Source organism: Sceloporus occidentalis, unplaced genomic scaffold, assembly GCF_023333645.1.
Source record: "Sceloporus occidentalis isolate IW3139 unplaced genomic scaffold, rSceOcc1.0.p SCAF_1, whole genome shotgun sequence".
Taxonomy (NCBI): domain Eukaryota; kingdom Metazoa; phylum Chordata; class Lepidosauria; order Squamata; family Phrynosomatidae; genus Sceloporus; species Sceloporus occidentalis.
This window is the reverse complement of record NW_028316981.1, coordinates 6,320,388-6,343,164: the sequence shown is the minus strand read 5'-3', so window position 1 is coordinate 6,343,164 and position 22,777 is coordinate 6,320,388. Positions and strand designations below refer to the sequence as shown.

Below are 22,777 nucleotides of genomic sequence, written 5' to 3'. Positions count from 1 at the left end.
TGGCACCAGAGCACTCTCTGACAGAGAAGGCTAAATAGCTCACAAAACTACAAATCCCAACATTCCATAGTATGGACTGTGACAGTTAAAGTGGCGTCAAAGTGCTTTAATTCTGCAATGCGGATGCAGCTTCTGTTGCCCTCCAAGATAAAGGCATTCATGGTCTGAGTATATAGTGTTCAGTGAGGCCAGTGTCAAGCTTTACTTTTTTGGGGACTACTTTTATACAAATTGTTATATATTTTTGTATGACGTCGCACAAAATCTGCCATTAAAGTGGTCACAAAGAAGCATTAATGCACATCTTTTTACTTTCAGGATTTCAGCAAAAGTGCATTTGCGATATCACTTTATTTGCGCAATTACATGTGATAATCATTCGCACAATTACTCACCATTTTCACTTTAAATGTGCTTTAATCTCTCTTTAATGCCGAAATTAGCCCCAGTGTGATAAACTCCTGAGTCAGTGCTGGGGAATTCTGAGAACTGTAGTTTTGTGAGACATTTCTCCTTCTCAGTCAGAGAGCCATGGTGCCACAGTAAACTACAGTTCGCAAGATTTCCCTAGCACTGAGCCAGGGCAGTGGTCTCAAACTGGATGATTTCTGCAGTGTGTTTTGGAACTAGGAGAAGAATCTTCACTGTTGGTGGGTAAATAATAAATATACTATGATGCAATAAAGAGTAAGGTGCTCAGCAACAGGTGTTCTAACCATAGAGATGAGACACCTTGGGCCCCTTTGGGTCGAAAGACAGGATAGAAATCAAATAAATAAATAAATAAAATAATAAATCTCTTCTTAGCCCTGGAAACTCACTGGGGACCTTGGGTAAGTCCTACTTTCTTGACCTTGTTAAGAAAATTCTAGGCGAAGGTTACCACAAGTCATAGAATCATAGAGTTGGAAGAGACCGCACGGGCCATCCAGTGCAACCCCCTGCCATGCAGGAAATCCAAATCAGAGCATCCCCAAGTCATTTGAAAGCACATACAGTCGGCCCTTTTTATCCATGGATTCAAGCATCCACAGCTTGAAAATATTCCCAAAAAGGATAAATTCTAAATAGTAAACCTTGATTTTCCACTTTATATAAGGGACACCATTTTGCTGTGCCATTATATTTAATGGGACTTGAGCATCCACAGATTTTGTTATCCATGGGGGATCCTTTAACCAAACCCCAGCGGATAACAAGGACCCACTATAATAACAAAACAACTGCAAACCCCAGGATTCTGTTGGATGTTGCTGGAGTGGAATAGTAGAGCTATAACTGTGTAGCAAGAAATCCTTTTGCCCTTGCTGTTATGTGCCTTCAAGTCATTTCCAGTTTATGGTGACACTAAGGCGAACCTGTTGTGGGGTTTTCATGGCAAAATTTGTTCAGAGAAGGTTTGCCATTGCCTTCCCCTGAGCCTGAGAGAGTGTGACTTTGCCCAGGGTCACTCAGTGGGTTTCATGGCCGAGGTGGGAATCTAACCCTAGTCTCCACAGCCGCAGTCCAACGCTCAAACCACTGTGCCACGTTGCTTCTCCCTTTCACACTATACGTAGCATTCCATTTTAACTAATACGGCAACATCTTATGGCATTGTGGGATGTGCAGTTTGGGGAGGGTGTACTTAGAATTCTTAGCCAGAGAGCTTTAGTACTTTCTTGTTGTGCACCCCAACATTGTTTCAAACTTATGGTAACCCTAAGGCTGACCTGTTGCAGGGTTTTCTTGAGAAGATTTGTCCAGAGGGTGTTTGCTAAGGTGCAAAGCTCAGGGTGCCTTGGAATCAGCTTTGGCAGTTGTGTGTGTGTGTGTGTATATATATAATTTTATTTTTATACTGCCTTTCTCCCAAAAAGGAACCAAAGGCGGCTCACAGGATGAAAACACTTTTAAAAACAATTTTTATTAAAGTGGAATCATGGTGCTATAATTGTGAATTGTGAAAGGCCCTCAGGCAAGATTAAAAGGGATGACTGTGGGAGCAGTGACCAAAACAAGTCCCCTTTTGTTCATGTGCGTGAGCTAACAGATAGCCTCACCAATATTTTGTAGGGGTCAGGTCTTTGAGCCTTCACTCTGTTGGACAGTGATGCAAAAGCAATATGGTGTAGTGGTTACACTTTTGGACTGGGACACAGGGGCATCAAATTCTTATGAAACTCACTGGGTAATCTTGGGCCAGTCTCTGACAATGCCGCACTACATTGTTATAGTAGTGTTACTCCACTTTTATTGCTCTGGCTGCCTCCTGTGGGATCCTGGGATTTGCATTTTAGTAAGAGGCATTTAGGATTCTCAGCCAGAGAGTTTTTAAGTCTTACTAAACTACAAACCCCAGAATGCTGCAGGAAGCAGCCAGAGCAGTAAAAGTGGAACAAGACCACTATAACAATGTAGTGCTGTATTGTTATCTTCTCTCTCTCTCTCTCTCTCTCTCTCTCTCTCTCTCTCCCTTTCTCCCTTTCTTTCAACCTGGCCTATCTCACAGGATTGTTATAAGTATAAAGCCTGTCAGGAGGGAGAAGAAGCATTAAAGCCAGTTAGGAGAAAAGATGGGATGTGACTGTAGCAAATGATCAACATTATTTTTTCTTTCTTGAATCCCGCCTTGAATCCCATTTTTGGAGAAAGATGGCACAGTGTTTAAATGCCAGTACTGCAGCCACAAGGTTGAGAGTTCAATGCCAGGGGTTCCAAGGTTGACTCAGCCTTCCATCCTTTTGTAAAGGTAAAATGAATACCCAGCTTGTTGGGGGCATATGACTTACAGATTGTAAACTGCTTAGAGGATGATGAGTTCACTGATAAATGGTATAGAAATGTAAATGCTATTACTGTATAAATCCATGAAATAAATAAATAAATAAATAAATAAATAAATACAATTTCTTTTCTTTTCTGCATGTGTCTGTCTTGTCTCCTATTCCAGGAAAGGATTGCCTTATCTCCTCAGTAAAATAATTTCCTTGCCTATGGAACTACAGTACTCCGTAGTAAGACTGAAAATACCCCATTGATTTTGTTGTATCAACCTGAGGATGAGGACATAATTCAGTCCCAGCGTGGCACTGTTGTTATTGCTTTGTGTATGGTATTTCCAACTGAGGTGCAATAAAACTCTCATCCAGAAGCTGCGAGAACAGTCGCCATGAGACACAAAATTATGTCAGAGAAAGGAAAAAGTCCAGATTTGGCTTTAGAGGAGCTGGGAGAACTGGAGCAAGTGGGCCAAGAACAGAGGCCGCTAGAAGAATCAAACCAAGCAGGCCTTGAATCTGGACTGACTTCAAAGAAAGTGGGGAGTCCTTCTCTTGAACCCAAAGCCATGAATGATCAGAAGTCTGAGAAGAGGGAAGACCCAGGGAAAATAAAGAGTGAAGCAGGTGACCGGAGGTTGAAATATTTAGACCCTCGTGCAGCATTGAAGGCAGCACAGGCCCATAACTCAGGGTTGGAAAAGCCAGAACAGCTGGAGTCTGAACCATGGGAGAACGCCAAGGCTTGTTTGGCTTCTTTGGAGGGGGCGGCTGAAGTGTATCGGCGGTTCAAAGGACTGGCGGACCTCAGCCAAGATCCTAAAGGGAACTGTGGGAGGATTGAGACCACGAAGGTGGAGGATCTTCTGAGAGAGGACTTGGTCACCATGGACGTGCAGCGGACCCTCTTCCGGGAATTTCGGTACCAGGAGGCTGAGGGGCCCCGCGAGGCCTGCAGTCGCCTTTGGTATCATTGCCACCGGTGGTTGAAGCCAGAGAGACACACCAAGGAGCAGATTTTGGAGCTGGTGATCTTGGAGCAGTTCCTGGCCATCCTGCCCTTGGAGCTCCAGAACTGGGTCAAGAAATGTCGCCCTCAGACCTGCGATCAGGCAGTGGCCCTGGCAGAAGACTTTGCACCAAGGCAGGAAGAGAGGGCTACACATCTGAAACAAGAGGTGAGAAGGTGTTCTCATTTATTTATTTGGAATATTTATACCCTGCTCTTCAGCCACAAAGGCTCCCAGGGTGGCTTATAAATTGTTAATTAGATGCTTCCCTGCCCTCAGGTTTACAATCTTAAAAGCTTACAATCTAAAAAGAGAAGGGAATGGCAGTGGGGCAGGGGGATCAGGTCCAGTGGTTCTTCTCTCCCTCTGAGGCCTGGACCAGGGGCATAGCCAAGAGGAGGGTTCTTGGGGTCCGGACCCCCCCTTCCATGAGAAAAATGAATGGTGTGTGCTACTGCGCCACCACACCCAAGCCCCATTATAACGGTGGCACTTAGTCTGGACCCCCCCCCCCTTCCTAAAATCCTAGCTACATCCCTGTCTGGACCATGGCAGATGGATGGCAGGAAGGGCTCTCTTTCTTAATCTAGGCTAGGTTGAGTGGCACCTCAGGAGTTGCAGTCAATCAGCATCTGGAGGGCTGCATTGTGCCACACTTTACGCAACTCAGGCCCTGTGCTTCAAATGTTTAGGAAAACCCTACCACTGCTAGTTCATTGGCTGTGCTCAAAGTGGTTTCTTAGGAGACTTGGGAGGCTCATCTCTCTGTGTGCATCAACATCTCTCCTCCCTTTCTTCCTTCTTGGTTCCTCATTGATGCTTGGCTGCTGTTTTTCAGAGGCCAGGACTGATCCAGGAGGTGGCTTTGAGCTTTCCCTTGGTTGAACAGCCTCAGGAATCCAACCTGGGAGAAAAACCGCTTTGTCCAGAGGTCAAACATGAGGTTGATGGCGAGACTGATTCAGATGGTAAGCATTTTGGACTTGGGCTGCATCTCCATCCCTCCTTGGAGGTCTTCAAATGGAGGCTGGATGGCCATCTGTTGGGGATGCTTTGATCTGGATTTCCTGCATGGCAGGGGGTTGGACTGGATGGCCCTTGCGGTCTCTTCCAACTCTATGATTCTATGATTCTATGAAATAATCCAGTTTGACTTTAATTGTCATGGCTTAGTGCTGTGGAATTCTGGGAGTTGTAGTTTGTTGTGGCACAAGAGCTCTCTGATGGAGAAGGTGAATGTCTCACAAAACTACAATTCCCAGAATTCCATAGCATTGAGCCATGGCAGTTAAAGTGGTGTCAAACTCTATTTCTGCAGTGTGAATGCAGCCTTAGTGAGTTTGTGAAGGTTGGGGGGAGGGCTTAGTGCTGGGGGATTCCAAGTCCCCTTAGTCTCAGCAAGCACAAATAGTGGTGAGGAGTGAGAGGATGTGTAGTCAAGAAACTGAAAGGCCACGCGTTCCTCATTTTTTGTACATAGAAACTTTGGGACATCTGCTGAAAGGGGTTGGCGTTTGATTCAGGACTGAGAGAAGGGCAGGGTTTTTCATACAGTATATTATTTAGTTATGGAAATGACTACTGTGATGTGATGATGACCCCTAGTGTGGATGTTGTTGTGATTTTTTAAGAGTGCTAAACAATTCCTGGAAGAAATGTCAGGTCGATGATGGAATGAGCATGTTTTCTGCAATTGCTGCAGAAGACAAAGACCCAAATTAAGGCACTCAAATCATTAATAAGAAAAGCGACTCTCACTAAACTTTAGGAAGAAGTTCCTGATGGTAAGAACTATTTGACAGTGAAATGTTTTAACATAATGTGTTTAAGTGGTATTATGTGTTTCAATCTATGTTGTGCCCCATGTCAATCCTTGGGGAGGTGGGTAAGAAAAATAAAATTTATTATTATTCTTTTTGTTATAGAATCATAGAATCTATAGTCCAGATTCTAGAATCACAAAGTTGGAAAAGACCATAAGGACCACCCAGTTCAACCCCTTGCTATGCAGAAAGACACAATCAAAGAATGCCCGAGATAGCCATCCAGCCTCTGTTTAAAAGGCTCCAAAGAAAGAGACTCCACCACTCTCTGAGGAAGTGTGTTCCACTGTCAGACAGCTCTTACTGTCAGGAACTTCTTCCTAATGTTGAGGTGGAATCTCTTTTCCTGTAGTTTGCATCCATTGTTCCATGTTCTAGTCTCCGGAGCAGCAGAAAACAAACTTGCTCCATCCTCAATATGATACCCCTTCATATACTTAAATAGGGCTACCATATCTTATTATTAAGCTTTATTTATATAGCGCTGTAAATTTACACAGCTCTTTACATACAATCTTTTTTAATTAGATGGTTCCCTGCCCTCAGGCTTACAATCTAAAAAGACACAACACAAAAGGAGAAGGGAATGGTGGTGGGGAAAGAGATCAGGTCCAACATTTCTTCTCTCCCTTTAAGGCCTGGACCAAGGCAGATCGACCGGAGGAAGGGCTCTGCTTCTTAATCAAGGCCAGGCTTGATGGAGCTAGCAGGCCTTTCTCTCCCTCTGTGGCCAGATGATGATGATGATGATGATGATGATGATGATGATCTTCTTCTTCTTCTTCTTCTTCCACTTGTCCCTCCACATTCACTGGGGTTAGGGGCACAGGACCACCGTGAATGTGAAAAACCGCAAACAAAAACATTGTGTTTTTACCTGAGAGAATATCCCTGTAGGAATCTCTTGCTCATCCAGTACAAGTCGTGTTCAACACCTGCCAGATATTGATCATAGAATTGTGTTGGAGGAGCTACAAATGCCTTGTGTAGTGTTCTCTCTAGGAATCTCTAGGTCCTTCAGTGCAACTTTTGGTAGAGAGTTGCGCTGCAGGACCTAGAGATTCCAAACATGTTAATTAAATCCGCAAAAGTAAAGGCCGCAAATGTGGAGGGATGAGTGCATTATTATTATTATTATTATTATTATTATTATTATTATTATTATTATTTTGTACAGCATATATTTTTTTATCTGATTCATCAGGGCTCTTGCTATCCTCGTGCATCACTCTTATCCTTTCTTTCCAGCAGGTGATGACTGGGTGATCGAGGCCAAGCAGCAAGAACCTCAGTTGGAAGATCCTGAACCAGAGAAGCTCCAGGGCACCTCTTGGACAAGACTCCCTTGGCCCCATGCGGATGGAGAATCTTCTGCAAGTTGCAATGATGGAAGGGAGCAGAAGAGGGAAGACTGCCAAGAGCAGAAGGCAGTGGAAGTCCTTCCTCCAGTAGGAGTAGAGGGTGATCCAAGCCAACCTGTTGTTGTCAAGAGGAGGCGTCGAAGCAGAGGGAAGAAAACCTGCGGTGTGTGCGGAAAAACCTTCAGTCGGTGCACTGTCCTTGCTGCACATCAGAGAACCCACACAGGGGAGAAGCCCTTCATGTGCCAGAACTGTGGGAAATGCTTCAGTTTCAAATCTACCTTAGTGGCCCATGAGAGGACCCACACGGGGGAGAGGCCTTACACGTGTGATCAGTGCGGAAAGAGCTTTACCGTCAGCTCAGTCCTTACTCGGCATTATCGAGTCCACATAGAAAAGGAACTCTTCTACTGCTTGGAATGTGACAAGAGCTTCACCCAGAAGTCCCAACTTCTCAACCACCAGAAGGTCCACATGAAGGAGAAGCCCTTCAAGTGTGGCCAGTGCGGGGAGGGCTTCAGCCGCAACTCCAGCCTCAGGAAACATGAGGGCTCCCACACGGGAGAGAAACCTTTCAAATGTCCCGATTGTGAGAAATCCTTCAACACATCCTCACAGCTAGTCAAGCATCATCGAGTGCATACAGGGGAGAGGCCCTATACTTGCTCTGAGTGCGGGAAAAGTTTTAGCCAGTGGCAGATATTGATGGTGCATCAGCGGACTCACACAGGGGAGAAGCCATTCAAGTGTGCCACTTGTGGGAAATGCTTCTCTGATAGGGCTGTCCACATCCGGCATCAGAAAGTCCACACAGGCGAGAGGCCTCATCAGTGCACTACCTGCGGAAAAAGGTTCACTCACCGCACGGTACTGGTAAAACACCAGAAGATCCATGCTAGGGAAGCGCTAAACATGCTCAAACTGGAAGAGGGGCAGCAGCCGCCACCACCACAGGGAACCTCGTAAATGTTTGTTGCATGGCCGAATACCATGATTCTCAAAGTGGTGAAAGGTGACTTATAGCTGACACTTTTCTGGAAGAATGGGAATACAACTCCCGTGTTGTCAGGCTAGGGATGATGGATTGTAGTCCAATACATTTGGAAGGGAGCCCAAATGGGGAAGGAAAGGCCATTCCATACGTTAAATACAGTGGAAATGGTAAATGGAACTATAGTTGCATGATGGAAAGTTGTAAACTGAGCAGAGTGTCTGTTGAATTTTTTTCATTGCCTGGTTGGACCCAACTGGCATAATGAGGTGGCACTAGTGGTGTGTATTCTTGCCCACAATCACAAGCTCTTACCTCACTACTGAAAGATATGATGGATAGGTTGGATATTTGTGAAACCAACCAACTGGACCTTTGTTTCTTTAAGCTATGCACTACAGTGAATAGACAAACAAAAGATGAAGCATTTATACAGTTGATGAGGGGACAGGGAATTTATGCATGTGGACTGTTTGGTACTGGTTAGTGTATTTTGGGAAGAAACATTTTGTTTAATTTCTTCATTTCTGCATTTTATGGCACCTCTTCACCATTCTGCCTTGGTTGAGATGGAATGTTTTCATTTGATTTCTGAGCTAATGGCTGGCATTAGCCTGTCCTCCCAATTAAAATGTTAAGAAGACATTGTGTATCTTAGAAATGAATTTAAAAACAATTAGAAGTGCCTAATCATGAACCTGACTGTGACAGATTTCCTTGGCCTGTTTTTTTTTTTTTTTTTTAAATACAGGAAACCTGGTGTGGAGAAACCCTTTTACATTTCTGTTTCAGAAGACAAACTATGTTGTTATGGAATCATAGAATTTATTGTGGAAGGGGGGCTTAGAAATTCACTAGTCCACCCCTTCTAGCCAGCCATGCCTTTTTCTGCCACACCCCAATTATTATTGTTGGTGTTATTTTATATAGTGCCATCAGTGATCATGGTGCTTTACAAAGTAAAAGAAGCAACCACAAATAGCCAGCCTTGCTGAAGGTATGCTGAAGGTATACAATGTGAAATATACACACACATAAAACTAATGGAATATGATTATAAAACAGAGTATTTAGATACAGGTTGAGTCTCTCTTATTCAAAGTTGGCACACAAAACGTCAAAGCAAAATAGGCACACAAACGAATATTACACCCTCACGGTTCCTGGGCCTTCTTTCCCTGGAGGTTATTAAGAAGAGATTGGTGGAACACCTGCTGAACAAAACTGAGCACCCCAGAGTTATGTGAAGTTGAAGGCTTTCATGGCCGGCATCCATGATTTTGGTGGGTTTTTTGGGCTATGTGGTCATGTTCTAGAAGAGCTTATTCCTGACATTTCACCAGCATCTGTGGCTAGCATCTTCAGAGAATGTTGACACAGAAGAGAGCTGAATATATATACAGTGGAGCCTTGCCTTACGCAGGGATCCATTCTGCTCCCCCCTCCACGTAAGGCAAATACCGTGTTAGCTCAAACCCCATTCAATAGAATGGGGCTTGTGTTTGGTGCAGCAAATGCATGCCATGGGTACGCACGCCATTCATTTGATTGCAGCATGGCTTCTGCGTAAACTGGAAGCCACATATGGTGCGCCCACGTATGGAGCAGGCGTGCTGTATACTGTAGGGAGGAAATTCCACATTAATCTGTGTATTGTTCTGTTGTTGATGGCAGGGCCTCAGGGTATGAGGATATGCAAAGGAGGATTAGTGTCTGCTAATTGGTGATCATCATGTACAGATTAACATCGAATTTCCTCCCGTGTGTGTGTGTGTGTGTGTGTGTGTGTGTGTGTGTATGTATCTCCATCTCTCTTCTATGCCAACATTCTCTGAAGATGCTGGCGAAACATCAGGAATAAACGCTTCTAGAACATGGCCACATAGCCCGAAAAACCCACAAAAAACTATCCCAGAATTAGCAGCCTCAAGTGAGTGACCCCTTCCTCTCTGAAATATAATTTCCATTAGACTGAAAATTATGCGACACATCTTGTCAATAAATTGCTAAAACAGAATATGATTGCCAATATATGTGAGGGTTTAATCATTAAAACAAGGCTGCCTCTCCCCCTTTTAGAGCTGTCTGAGCTTTCTTCCCAAACAAACAAAAGTCTGATTGGATCCCCTTTGGAAAAAAGCCCTCTCTGGGCTTGGAAAAAGGAGGAAGGGTGAAAGAATCCCCACAAATATAGTAACATGTCCAATAGTGTCCTTGAGAGAGGTGCGGGAATGCAATCTACCATTTTTGGTCAAAAATGTTGACAGAAAAAAAAAAGTTAATTCATTTATGGGATGGCAGCCCTTCAGAGTCCCATGGGAGGGATGCATCTCCTCTAGCTCCTGGAGTTGTCCTGTCTTATTTAGACTGATGATTATTGGGATGGCAGCCACTCTGGACGGGAAAGAAACCAGTTTTCCTTCCATTCTTTTGTCCTTCAAGGGACTCATTTTCAGCTGCAATGGGAAGAAAAGATTAAATCTACCCCTCCACCCATGTTACAGTCCTGATTATTAAAACCCTCAGGTTGTGATATTTATGTGTTTGTTGATTTATTTAAAACTACTGATTACATCTTTTTGTGCCTGAGCTCACATATTCCAGGACAGGCTAAATAAGTGTTGTTTATCCCAGTTAGCCTCTCCATCCTCTTTTAAGGAAAACCTGGTTTGGCCCCTTGTGAAGCAGGGAATATGGCTAGACGGCTTGATCCTGATTCCTGGACATACTGTCAGTTCCAAGATACTGGCTTACTTGGACTCCCCTTTGGTTTCCTTTTCTGCAGTGCAGCCACCCAGTGGGTTGTTTGAGCATGATGGACATGTTTCAGTGGAGATGTCTTATCTTTGGCTGCTGAGAAGCCAACTCTTAACTGGCACTGCTCTGTCTCTTTTGGGAAATCAGCTGAGAAGAAAGAAGAGACCTTTTCCTCTTTGGTCTCCAGGAGGCACTGCTTGATCACCACAACTGTCTCTTTGCTCAGCCAGATAGAGAAAGCTGCCTGTTAAACATTACATGGGAGAGAACTACACTCCTTTTAGAGAAAGATCCAATGAACAAGATGTAAGGATTTCTGTTCACACTCTCCTTTATTCTAGATGAACTCTTGTACTTTTCTATTGCTCCTGATTTCTTTTGGTCAAAAATTGGTTCATGTTAAACCAAAGAAACAATTTATTTTGTGGATAGTCAAAAACTTGTTCATTTTAAACAATTAAAAGCAATTAATAGTACACAATCAAAATCTACAACAAAAGCAGAAAGGAAAATAATTCCTGTGTCATTTTCATCTCACATAATTATGTTTATATTAAAAATCCAACAAACAGTGATAAGTTTATTGGCCAACCGAAATGCACAATATACTTGTTGCAAGCTTTTGAAGCCCCACAGGCTTCTTCATCAGACAAGATGTTACAAACCAAACAGGAGAAAAAAATAGAGATGTTACTAAGATGCCTGCATCTGCAGCTTGCAGCAAGTATATTGTGCATTTCAGTAGGCCAGAAAAGGTATCACTTTTTGGTAGAGTTTTGTTTGAATTTACTAAAAGGCCAACGCAGCTACCCCTGCATGTGTTCTATACTGGTTTTAACTTATGGTATATAAACTACTTTGAGTTCCAGGATTGGATGATGGTGATAATGGTGATAATATCATCGTTTTGTGGCATCTTAAAGACTAGCTAATTTGTTTCAGTGCAAGCTTTCATGGTCTACAACCCACTTTAGAAAGTGATATGTTAAGTGTGGATTTGAGAAACACAGATTAACACTCCTACAGAAGCGTGTCAGCCTAGGCCACTTCATAGGGCTGTTGTAGGGATAAGATGGTTTAAGAAAGAAACCCAAGTGGGCTAAATGAAATGATGAATGGCTGCTTTGGGTGGAAGCACGTCCTCTTCCTATCCCACTGAAGACGTTAAGAGCCTCAGTTTTGCAGTCAAGTTGTGAGAGATGCCGATTAGGAATGCAGAGATCCAAGTGCAAATCTCACCAAGTCATAAACTTGTTAGGATGACATGATGATGATGATGATGATGATGATGATGATGATGATGATCATCTTCATCATCCTTCCCTCCAGGGCTGGGACTCAGGGTGACTTACAACATTATAAAACACCATACAGTTAAAAACATGCAAAATTAGTACAGTGCGCCTGCACCATACGTGGGTGCACTATACGTGGCTTTCAGCTTACCCTGAAGCTGTGCTGCAATACAATGAATGCCATGCGTGCCTGTGGCCCCATTATATTCAATGGGGCTCGAGCATACATGTTATTTGCCTTACGCCGGGGTGTGTGTGTCTGGAACGAATCCCCCGAGTAAGGCAAGAGTCCACTGTATATTAAAATAGAATTAAATTACTTCAGTAATTAAGATCTTGGCCTTGTCTTGATCTTCCTCAGCCTTCACATACCTCACAAAGCTGGTGTAAGGATATAGTTAAAAAAGAACTATGTACCCAATTCATGAGTGCCTTGGAGGAAGAGCCAGATCCTAACATAGGAATTATTATTATTATTATTATTATATTTATTTGTATCCCACTCTTTTCCCAGGACTGGGACTCAGAGCGGCTTCACAGCATTAAAAACATAGAGCTTCTCCCTTCAGCAGTAAAAGCTTGGAAAGGAGCATGCTGCAAAACCAAGGAATGAGTCTAAGCTCTTGCGCTTACTCATAAGTAATCCTTACTTCCCAGGATGCAACTCACTCCTAAACTAAACTGCCTCTGTTTTTCATTCCTGCTCCTGCGGATTTGAGGTGTATTTTGCAAAACAAATAAATCAGTTGTGAAGGCTTTCATGGCTGGCATCCATAGTTTTTTGTGGGTTTTTTGGGCTATGTGGCCATATTCTAGAAGAGTTTATTCCTTACGTTTCACCAGCATGGGTGATATGATTGCCCTGTTTAATTATTTCATGGAACTTACTGAGAGTAAGACTGTTTGACAGAGGAAAATGCTGCCTCGGAGAATGGTAGAGTCTCCTTCTTTGGAGGTTGTATAAACAGACTCTGGATGGCCATCAGTCACAGGGAGGGCATTGATGATGTATTCCTCCAAGGCAGAAGGGGTTGAATTGGATGGCCCCTTAGGGTGCCTTCCAACTCTAGGATTCTATGTGAATAATAGTACCCTCCTGCTCTGTTCCACAGCAACAGTGATTCACAGGTAGAGAAAGGTTTGGTTGTGAGTTCCTGCATGGCAGGGGTTTGAACCAGATGGCCACAGAACGAGCCCCCATAGAAAAGAATCACGTGTGATAACACATCACGTTCTCACATGAATTCGCTTCATTGGACCAGAGCTGCAAAAACCTCAGTGTGATAAAGCCCTGAGTCTCTTCCAACTCGGTGATTCTATGATTCCATTTCTAATGACTGAGACTCATAAGAATAGTGGAAGAGTCATCCTAGATCAGGCCAAAATACTCTCTAGTCCACCATTTATTTATTATTATTTAATTTGTACCCCCATTTTCTCCCAAGATTGGAGATTTGTGGCCATATATGTGCCCAGCTGTTTGTTTCTTTCCTGGATGTTCACCATGGACCAACTCATTGAGTAGCACTATACTGGTAGCACTGCCTTTCTCCATGCTGGTGAAAAAAAAAGGTAAAAATAAAATAACGATAAATAAAATACATAGAACTTACCTTTGGGACTCCTTTCATGCTTTTGTCTGATCACTAAACCTCAATAAGAGCATGGTGGGAAAAACCTGCTGAGCCCATTGCTTTTAATATTTAATGTGGCCTTGGGGTTTTTGAACATTCCTGGGACAGTTAAAGCACTTGAAGACAATCTGGCCTCAGTGAACATAAGATGAAGCCCTAAGGAAATTAGATTTATTTCTTATTTTGCTTTTTCTACTTGATCTTGCCACTTCCTGCAGAACCCTTACCTTAAACTTTCTTGAGGTTCTCGAAGAAGCTGCTGTTGCTTCTTAAATTCTTTTTTCCTTTTAAAACCTGTTTCTCCAGCTTCTTGACCTATTTTCTTTATTCTCTTCCTTCTCTCTCTCTTTGGATTATCTTGAGAAGCAACCCCTAGAAGTCAACATGGTGTAAAAGTAAGATAAAGAGTCTAATTGCTATGTGTAAAAGTAAGATTTATTAACACTGTTGTACAGATATGACAGTCAAGATTCCAGTATGAGGAAACACACAGCTCTGTGTCCAAAAAGGCAAATACTGTACCCATAGGGAAACATCGGAGAATATTTGCCCATAGGGATACATTGGAGAATATTTGCCCATAGAGAAACAATGGGGAATATTTGCTCATAGGGAATCATTGAGGAATGCTTGCGCATAGGAAGACATTAATATTTGCCCATAGGAAAACACTGGGGACTATTAGCTCATAGGGATACATTGGGGAATACTTGCCTATCGTTTTTCCACATTCATAGGGGTCCTGTGCCCCTAACAACAGCGAATTTGGAGGGATGAGTGTAAATTCCTGTTTCTGAGTCATGCTCAGACTGGAGATTTTTGACAGACGGTTGGCATGTAGAACATATCTGGGAAGAGGAGGACATCTGGTCGCCCTGAATCTGACGCTTGTGTGCGCGCGCACGCACACACACACACACACACACACACACACAAACCAAGAAGAGATTGTACCATCTTTCTCCCTCATGCACTTGATAAGTCAAGGGTATCATAACAAGGATTGTCAATATGTAGAGAGATCTTGCAGCACCTTTGAGACTAACTGAAATGCATCTGAGGAAGTAGACTTAAGGAAAGCTCATGCTGCCAATGACTTATTTTAGTCTCAAAGGTGCAACAAGATCTCTCTGCATACTGATTCTACAGACTAACACAGCTATATCGTTGAATTCTGCCGCTAGGGATTGTCAAGGACACCTTGCTGTCTGTGAAGTCAGGGGCGACATTACGGAGAATGCCAAGAACAACTTAAAAGCTCAATCAATAACCCCCTCCCAGAGGCTATGGGTAAGTCACACTTTCTCAGCCTCAGAGGAAGGCCATAGCAAATCTCCTCCGAGTAAATTTTGCCAAGAAAACCAGTGATAGAGTTGGCATAAGTACAAAAAGGCTTGAAAGCACACAAAACCATTCCCACCATTCTGGATAACTATCGGTCAATCTCTAATATTCCATTCTTGGGCAAAGTTCTGGAGTGAGTGGTGGCCTCCTAGCTCCAGGGGCTTCTGGATGAAACAGATTAACTAGATCTATTTCAATCAAGCTTCAGACCTGGCTGTGGAACAGAGACAGCTTTGGTCCCTTTGTTGGATGACCTGCACAGGGAACTAGACAGGAGGAGTGTGTCCCTGTTGGTCCTGCTAGACCTCTCACTTGCTTTCACTACCATTGACTATGGTATCCTTCTGAGCTGTCTTTCTGGGATGTGACTTGGGGGCACTGTTATCCAGTGCTTGTGGTATTTTTTGGAGGGGCAGCCCCAGAATGTGATGTTGGGGGACTCCTGTTTGACTCCTTGGGCATTGGTTTGTGGGGTCTCACAGGGTTCTGTTTTGTCCCCCATGTTATTTAATAGCTACATGAAAACACTGGGAGAGGTTATCCGGAGATTTGGGGTGTGGTGTCACCAGTATGTGGATGACACCCAACTCTTATCTCTCCTTTCCACCTGATTCCAAGGAAGCTGTCTCTATTGAACCAGGTCTGCTGTCAGTAGTGGACTGGATGAGGGCAAACAAACTGAAACTAAATCCAGGCAAGACAGAGGTACTCCTGGTCAGTCATAAGGCAGATCAGGGAATAGGAACTTTGCCTGTGCTGGATGGGATTACACTCCCCCTGAAATCTCAGGTTTGCAGCTTGGGTGCTCCTGGACTCTACTCTGAGCCTAGATGCCCAGGTCTCAGCAGTGGCCAGGTGCATCTGCCCAGCTAAAACTACTGCGTTAGCTGCAACCATTTCTTCAGGTGTCAGATCTGGCTACAGCGACACATGCCTTGATTACATCCATTTGGACTACTGCACTCTATGTGGCACTGCCTTTGGAAAGTGTTTGAAAACGCTGCAGCAAGAATGATGATGGGGCCAGTTATAGGGAGCATATAACTTCCTGGTTGAAACAGCTTCTCGGCTACCAGTTCATTTTCAGGCACAATTCAAAGTGTGAAGTTGAAGGCGTTCACGGCTGGCATCCATATTATTTTGTGGGTTTTCGGGCTATGTGGCCGTGTTCTAGAAGAGTTTATTCCTGATGATTCGCCAGCATCTGTGGCCGGCATCTTCAGAGAAAGCTACTTCTAGAACACGGCCACATAGCCCGAAAAACTCACCAAAAATACCGTTCAAAGTGCTGGTTATGACCTATAAAGCCCTTCACGGCTTAGGTCCAGACTATTTCAGAGACCGTATCTCCCCATATGAACCTGCTAGAGCCCTAAAATCCTCCTCAGACAGCTGCTCCTGTCTTCTGGAATACTTTTCCAGGAGAAGCAAGGCTGGCCCCCTCCCTGCTTGCCTTTTGTTTGCAAGAAAAATGATTTTATTCAGGCAGGGTTTTAATGTGTAATCATGAGATGGCTTTTATATGTTTTTTTTATGGGGTGGGCATTGTGGTTTCATTGTAGTTTTATTGTTGTTTAAATATTTGTAATTTTATATTGTTTTTATGTGATGTTTTAATTGTTTTATTGTAATAGGTTTTTAAAGCATTTTTATTATGAGCTTCCTTGGGTCCCTTTCTGGGAAAAAGGCAGCATAGTAATTAAACAAACAAACAAACAACACCCAATCCCCCCTCCAGGTGGTGTGGCCTTCTGGGGAAAACAAGTGAAATCTAATGGGAAGAGAAAATCCCTGAAGATACAGAACACTGACTAGGAGATCTCTTAAAATTACATTACCTTCAGAATCCATCAAAATAAATCTATAAAAGATGGGATTCACATTAGTAAACTAGAAGTGCATTTGTGGGTGTATGGATTTTCTACATGATCAGAGATCCTCCATTTCCAGGACATGTCCTCTCTTTCAACCTTCTGTCCAAGAATTTCCAAAGGCCCTCCATTTTGAGCATGACTAAGAACCATGAGTTTACATTGATATGAGTGTATTTGAGTTTTTATTTGGTCATGTACTCCACTTTTACTTGCACATCCTACATTTAGGTGGTGTCTGGTCTTCCTTGTCCGCAGCCATTAGGGGCAACAGGGCTTGCCGTCCACAGCTGGGGAGGGCAGGCTGTATGACCCTCACCATGTAAAAACTATGTAAATTAGAGTTTGCCAACACTTTTGTCAATGGTACATTTGTCCTTTTTACCCTTTCTTGAAGCACACTAACACTGTTGCTATTTGCATGCATAATTTTCACAGAATTATACTGGTACTGCAAACAGAGCAACTTCCAGTACACATGGTGATACTTCCAGCAGGTCTTGTCTTTTATGACAACATCAGTCCATATACATTGCTCTTTCCCAGTAATCCCTCTCATATGCAGTCTAGCCACTCCCAGCAAGTAGGAACTGTTCAGTAGGGATGTGGAAGATCATCCCTATTCATTACACATAAGGATTTTAGGCGGGATACAGACTGCCCCTTTGGGGTGGCCTGCACTGCACCCGCCCCTTTCCCCAATGGATTGAGGCCTCAGCGGCCACAGCGACAGCCCCGGCAGCCCTGATCTGCCGCTTTTCCAGGCCTCAGGGAAGCTGCAAAACGCCACATCCCTGCAGCCTGGAAAGGGGTGTCCCGGGGACTTCATGCCCCCAGGACACCCCGACAGAGGCAGGGAGAGAGAGAAAGGGGCTGCTCGGCCCCTTTTGTATCACTGGCATGGCAGTGAAAAGGCCACACTAGCGATATGTGTGGCGAAAGGAGCTCCGTTTTGCAGCGCCTTTTGGCACCGCTCAAAGGGCACCACAAGCATCCTGTAGCAGCATGAGCACGTAATGGCCGCGCCACGCTGTTTGGATGTGGTGCAGCTGCCACATCAAAATGGCAGCACCCATGTAGACAGGGCACCGCCATTTTGACGTACGGAGTACGTGCTAGGGTTAGGGAGCGTCTGTAAAGTACGCTCCAAGGCAACCCTAGCACATACTCAGTATGTGCTAAAAGGCCCATCTGGACAGGACCAAAGATTCTCAAGGCTTGAATCAAGTCTTTTATGAGTTGTGAAACTTGACACCTGCTCAACCAAAATGTAAGAAGTATTCTCTCCTCGCCCCCTTCGTCAGCATGTTAGGCTGGTATGAGTGGGGTTTTTTAAATTGTTTTTATTGTATAAGGTTTTAATGTTATGTTTTTGTGATTTTATATTGTTTATATTGTTACACTGTTATATTGAATGTTGGAAACCGCCTTGGTCTTAGAAAGGCGGTATACAAATAAAATTTTACTTACTTACTTACTTACTTGATTGATTGATTGATTGAAATTTTATTTCTATACCGCCGTTCCCACGATCACGGCGGTTTACAAGCAATACAAATGCAGTACAATACAAGTTAAAAAACAAACTTCACAATAAAAACACCCCAATTAAAACCAGCATAACTATACATCAATAAAATCCACATAGAATCAATCAAAATTTCTAATCAATCTAAAAATCCATACAATACAACACACAGTACATAGGGGAAATACAGTCAGGACATGTGAGGGAAAGCTTGACGGAATAAATGAGTCTTCAGGTTCTTCTTAAACGACTCCAGGGAGGGGGCTAAGCGGAGCTCCTCAGGGAGAGCGTTCCAAGATTGCGGGGCTGCCACAGAGAATGCCCTTTGCGCTGTTGATACATATTTAGTCTTAGGAACGCTCAAGAGATTTTTCCCCCCTGACCTGAGTGCGCGGGGCGGATTGTATGGGGAGACGCGGTCCTCCAAGTACTCTGGGCCCAAGCCATTTAGGGCTTTATAGGTCACAACCAACACCTTGTATTGGGCCCGGAAGCGAATTGGCAGCCAGTGAAGATCTTTCAGTATCGGTGTTATGTGGCTGGCCCTGGAGCTACCCGTGACCAGCCAACCTACTTACTTATTTTTATGTCATCTGCAAATGAAGTGATGGGACAAGAACGTCAAAGAAAATTTAGATCTGCAGGATTATGTATGCAAACAACCATTCAAAGGACCTTATCACACTAGCTCAGAAACGGGATTTAAAGTAGAAAAAAATCACAAATGCGGGGGGGGGGGGTGTTATCACATGACGTTTCTGCAAACCTGAAATAATGTGAAAATAAAGTGAATGTAAAGGAGCCAAAAACTACATCTTTTTACTTTTGGACCTTCTCAGAGAGGATTTTAAAACCGGGGGAATGCCGCTATGAATTCTGCTTCCATAAGAACAGTATCTGTTTGGTTTAAAGCTTATTGTTTTAAAGCTTATCACTGATTGTAACGGCTAACCTCTCTTTTGTGGCAGGCACTTGGGACTTCTATTATCCCACCCCGCTGCCAACCAATTCCTGTAACGAACCCCCTTTATTATATGGCTGGTTCACAGTATTATTCAATATAGTAGCATGGATAAACAGATATGGCTGACACGTCTTTAAGATGAAACAAAAACATATGAACTTTATTGAACAAGTTGCTTAACTTAGTTCAGGCGTGTTCCTTTTGGTCACAAATGTATTCTTCCCCTCGTTACTATGTTCCTTCCTTCCCCTCTATCCTCTTTATCTACCCTGGGACTTCTCTGTCCCTCTCTGGGTAATTCTTTTAATATCCCAGCCACTACGTCTACTCTATATCTCAACCAAACTAGTAACTCAAACCCCTCTGCCTGGGTCTGGTCACATAGTGTAACAGAAATTTCAGGAAACTTAAATTTCTAGGACTGACAGAACAAAGATTGGCAAGAGGACCTAGTAATTGAAAATCCATAAGTTTATTTCCAATTGTCGACAAAGGAAAACAATGAACTCAGTGGAATTCAAGTTCCAAAAGCTGAGGCCCCGAACAAGACAAAATGGCTCTTTTTATATTATTCAAGACAAAGAAGCTTCTTCTATACACCTGATTGGCTAATTACAATTTAAACATACAGAATTCTTACAATCAGAACAGAAATACATGCATACATTAAAACTTCATCATCACTCCTTACCCCCTCCTGTAGGAATTCAGTGGCTTTCCTCCTAACCTTGCTTCTGAATGTCAACTATGTATCCTTATCTCAGTAGTTTATGTTATGTCTTTTTACTGGTGCCAGCTTCCATCCAGGTCAAGATGCACTCCTTATTCCTTTGCTCTAGTTTCTCTAAACTCCAAGCCTTTATTTCAAAAACCATCTCTCTGGCTGACAAAGGTGACTCCATCTTTCTATAGCTTTTTATTTCAACAAGGAATATTTCCACCACATTCCCCCCTTTTGATGTTTCATCAATATTCATATTGCATGATACTATCAACTATTAACTATGTTTATATGACACTCTAAACTCAGAACAAAACAAACCTGTCTAGCAGTTACCAAAATATTAATATTCTTACCATCACCAGGCAATAACATCTTCCAGTCGGTCCAATTTCAGAAAGACAGTGTATAGCATTAGTTAAACACACATATTCTCATTGCTTTTAACCCTTTGACACTTTTGTTGGATCTGATTCTCTGGAGTTTACTCTTGACACCAGGCTAATCTTCTAATAGTGATGTATTGTGTATTTGTTTCATGATTCAATAGGAAAACTCCACTATAAAGAATATTGTATCTGCTGTCAGAATCACCTCTCATTGAGAAACTATAATTTTTAGCCTGGTTACAGACTCTTGCCAAGCAACTGTTACTATGCTTCTCTGGACTACTCTCATAACAGAATAGGAATGCCCAGGGTGCCACCATGTTTCAGATGTTCCTCCACTCCAGGGGCATCTTCCATCTCATGTTTCCTCAGGGAGATCACTATGGAATAGCTCTTGTTGTGTAATGCCATTTAATCAGAATAGATCTGGCCTTCACACTTTAAGACTATCTCCAGATGTATAAAAGTCTCCCTCCTTTCAAAGAGCGTCCTGAGAAAAAACTTACCATGCTTGACTTGATTTTTATGCCAATTCCACAGTTAACAATAGGAATCCTGACAACAAACACAATTATGTCTTTGATCATGGAGCTTGATGAGCTTATTTCTTCTTTTCAATAGGATTGCTTTATTAACTTTATTATGAAAATCATATGTTATTGCTTATGTCAGGAACATATGTGCATGTATATGTAGGCTTATGTTTTGGGATGTGATTTGATTTGAGAATATGTATGATTGAACTTTATCACTTTTAGCATTAATCACTTATAAAAACCTCAGACAACAAACAGAAACATGAATAAAGAACACAAACAAGGAATATAGACAAGAAAAAGAGGCAATGTCTCTGGAAAAAATATTTTGCTGGAGCTTTAGCTCAAACTTGATTGAAGTCCAAGGTGGTGCCCATTTCAGCTTCCGGGGTGTGAAAATGGGACATGCACCTGTATGTGTATTCTTTTTATTATTTTTGTGTAATCACTTATAACAGACATATAGGAAATCATAAAAGAGAAAAGGGGTGATAGAGAGCATTTGAAATCTTTCTTTCAGAGGAGCTGGCGTAGAGCACCTGAAGTCCTGGAAAGGTGCAGCCTAGCTTTTCTTGATTGATGGCGAAGTAGAGCCCACTCAGCTTCCGGTTGTAAGTGGGGCTTAAACTTCGTTCCTCTTGTCTGTGCCCCCCCTTTTCCCAGGCAAAGGAAAAGCAAAAAAAAACTGAAAAATACTAATTGACAAGTTATTAGAATGTTATGAATACATTAAAGGTATACTTTAGCCACATTTCATTAACTTCCCTCTTATAGGCTTTGCTAAGATATTTCTCTTCTGCTAACTCTAACTAACAACAGATCCCCTAGGTCATTCTTGGGTCATTCTGAGCCCTTTATGCTTTAGGTTTTTATCTATGCCTGCATCTTTGGACCTTTTGAATCCTTTTTTTTTTAAAATACATATGTAACCTTAATTTTACAGACTGCATTTACATGTACATACTGAATATGAAACTTTAACTCTGACCCAATGTACTCACAGCTTTATCTCATTTGAATCCACAACAGTTTGACAACAGAACAGGGAACAGGAAAAAACAAAACTATGATAGAATGACTTCTTTGCTTTTTACTCAGGACTCAAAAAATCAGTTCATGCTCTTTTTAGTCACTCCTCTCAGGCCAAAATGATATATTCTAGCTTGGAATTAGGATACAATTTCACACATGCTGGCTTGAATTTAACTTGATTAATTTTGATTACGTCTGGCAGTGGAAACCAGAATTTGAATTTGTAAAGTGTTTCCAAATTTTCTCTTGCTACAATATAATAGAATACCAATCTCTTTAATACTTTCATATCGTTCCTTATTCCATTCCAGAACCACATAATAATTCAACATAGGATCAACTGGCTCGCCATGTTATTTTTTCAAAATAACAAAAATTATAAATTTCAATGAGTGTAAATCAAATTGACAATCACTAATTAACCAGAATATAACAATTATATTCTGGATCTCTGGGTTCCAAAATCACAAAAAGAAACATCGGGTGCTTTCAAAAATACATTTAGATATTATAAAAATAAAAATAAAAATTCAAGCTAAAACAATATACAAAAACCTCTTGGATGGGCCATTCTCAAAACTTAAAAATATAAAAATAGTTCTCAGCGTCTGTTATAACAAGAAATCATTTCAAAAACTTTAGGCCAGAAATTAAAAAAAAAAAAAAACAATTATTGCAGTCAATAAGCAAGAATCAAAACAAATCAAAATATTCAAGAGCAAAATTAAAAATTAAAACCAGGAACAAAAAATGATTTAAAAC

General features: G+C 42.3%; 1 pseudogene across 1 annotated transcript in view; it reads left to right on the top strand.

Moving 5' to 3' along the window:
* LOC149320513 (uncharacterized) overlaps positions 1-8,676 on the top strand; it is a 28,086-nt pseudogene extending 19,410 nt beyond the window's left edge. Inside the window, exons 6-8 of the transcript XR_016278085.1 lie at positions 3,122-3,937; positions 4,608-4,737; positions 6,841-8,676. The product of XR_016278085.1 is annotated as an uncharacterized LOC149320513 (transcript). The remainder of the gene's footprint in view (positions 1-3,121; positions 3,938-4,607; positions 4,738-6,840) is intronic.
* Positions 8,677-22,777: the final 14,101 nt, after the last annotated feature.